The sequence below is a fragment of the Dipodomys spectabilis genome, unplaced genomic scaffold, assembly GCF_019054845.1.
Source record: "Dipodomys spectabilis isolate Male_0828 unplaced genomic scaffold, ASM1905484v1 ptg000140l, whole genome shotgun sequence".
Lineage (NCBI taxonomy): Eukaryota > Metazoa > Chordata > Mammalia > Rodentia > Heteromyidae > Dipodomys > Dipodomys spectabilis.
The window spans coordinates 13942756-13945286 of NW_024870817.1; the positions used below are offsets into that span (position 1 = coordinate 13942756).

Genomic DNA, 2531 nt, shown 5'->3' on the forward strand with positions numbered 1-2531 from the left:
TAATAATTTTTTATAAATGAACTGTTTTATGCTATGTTCAGACTGTCATGATTGTTTAAGAGTTTTATTCTTTGTAGAACTTGTACCTTATAGGCTATGGTGCCTGATGTCTATCTTTGGAGCTCATCACTACCATCTTGGGCTGATTCCTACTTACTTGGGCAATGATTTGGAATTTGATTGCCTTTTTTCTTCTTTTTTTCCCCCTTATCTCCCCATTCACAATTCAGACTAGGTACAGGCCTGGGTTGAGGTATATATGGGGTAGGTTTACTCTGCCTCCTCTTTCTATGCAGTCAGTATAAGAACACAGCCTGTGGTAAGCACCCGGAGGCCTGGATTTGATTTTCTTTAATTTCATACCCTTTTACCAGCATCATTATGCCTGTGCCAATTCATATCCTGAAAACTGCAGCTTGAACAAGAGTCCCATTCCTGCTCAGAAATGATAGAATATAGGGAGTTTGTAAAAGAGTGTACATAGATATGAGAGACTATCTCCAACTGTCAGTCCTTTTGAGAACCTTGAACGTGTCACACAAAGCAAGGTAAATGTTACTCTGATAGATATTTTTTTACTGTAGAGGCAGGGGTTTACTAATTATTTGTAGTTTCATACCTAATCATTAATTAAAAACTTCTATTGTCGAAATAGTTCCTAAATTAAAGGAATTCCTTATGCCTTTTTCTAAATAGAACAAAATGGATTCTGATAGCTAATCTTTTTTTTTTTATCAAGTGGGGAATTGGACCCAGGGTCTTGTGCTAGGCAAGCACTCTACCACTAAGCTACAATCCCAACCTTTCTACTGTGCAATCTTAATTATTCATTTTAATTAAAAAGATATTTTGTGTATGCTTACTACAGAAGCACTTTAAAAATGAATAAGATATTTTTTCTGCCTCAAGGAGTGTTGTAGTTGGAAAGAAAGAAAAATACTTAATATATAAATACAACAGCCATAACTATTACAGTATTGAGTACAAAACACTGAGAAGAGAAACAATTCATTAACATTGTTGTTTGTAGACTCAGATGATCTCAAATAAATGACATTTATACTGGCTAATGGAGGTGAGTCCTATTCTTTGAAATGTTTCCCACTTGTACAGGTTATTTAGTCATGATAGTGGATCTAATCAAAGGCAATATTCTTGCATTTACATACATTTTTTCTCTTTTCCAATAATACCCTCAGATGTTTTCCACTCTCAGATCTTCACTATTACCATTTATGACTAAATGACACAGACTTGAACTGTAGTTTGTCAATAAAATTTGTAACTCCATATTCTTTATCTGAACTCAGAGATCCTCATACTTACCTCAGGTAAAAACTCTGTTCCTTCATGGGAGCACTATCATTGGAATATTGAAAGATTTCTGTGCAAAGCCTGGCCAATGATAGCTCTTACTACCATCAAGATTTATATTGGAGACAGATGCTGGTGGCTTATTTCTGTAATCCTAGCTACTAAAGAGGCTGAGATCAGAGGACCAAGGAGCCAGGTGGACAAATCCATCTTATCTCTAATTAACCACCATCAAAAAGCAGGAAGTGGAGCTGTGGCTCTAGTGGTAGAATACTAGCCTTGAGGAAAAAAGCTAAGGCACAATCTACAGGTCTTGATTTAAAGTCCCACTAAGCAGGGGGAAAAATAAGTGTGCTAGCATGCACAGTGAGTATGCATGACAATTAGATCCACTTTAAATTATAGAAAAAAATAGCCACTCCTGAACCATGATACATTATTATTATTAACAAATTCTTTATAACTTACCTCCTAACTGATCAAGATAAATTACTAGGTTGGAATTTCATGGTTTTTAACAATGGTTATTGTCAGTGGATCCTCACAGCTGTTAGATAACGTAATGCTATTTTATGATTTCTGAAATAAAATCAATCTTTTTAGCAATAATGTGGCTTATTGAAAAGAACTAAATATTTAGACTCAAAGGACATAAGTTTGGTTCTGTGTTCAAAGATGTATCATTTGCTTAATATTAAAGTCCACTTGAAATTCTGGCCTTTAATTACGTAAATTATGAGATTCTGTGTTTCTGAAGTGCAGAGTATTCAATCATTTGGAGTTTTTATTATTAGCAGAGCAGCAGTATCCTTACAAAGTGTTTCCCCTCCCCCCCTAATTTTGGCCTGGTCTTTCCACTATTATTTCCTTTAAAAATGCTAGTTATTCAGTTCTTTTTCCTTTTCTTTTTTTAAAAATTTATTTATTTATTTTAATTAAGTTTTTTATTGTGAAAATACGCTACAAAGGGGTTACAGTTTCATGAGCAAAGTAATGATTACATTTCTTATCCAGCATTGTTGCCTCCTCCTTTATTTTTCCCCTACATTCCTTCCCTCAAACCTCCTCAGCTACACTCCCCACCCCTAAGCCCCATCCCCCCCACTCCTGCCTAAATTGTAAAGTTCGTTTTTCAACATAGCGTCTTGTACATCTCATTGTTGCAATGGGTCAACCTGTATCCCTATTTAAACAATTTGTTTTTTCCCTTCCCCTCC

At 35.2% G+C, this 2531-nt stretch overlaps 1 non-coding gene across 1 annotated transcript; it reads right to left on the minus strand.

The window, feature by feature from the left end:
- Window positions 1–205: 205 nt before the first annotated feature.
- Window positions 206–336, minus strand: LOC122117406. Its single transcript, XR_006149151.1, has one exon. It is a non-coding gene; the product is annotated as a small nucleolar RNA SNORA51 (small nucleolar RNA).
- Window positions 337–2531: the final 2195 nt, after the last annotated feature.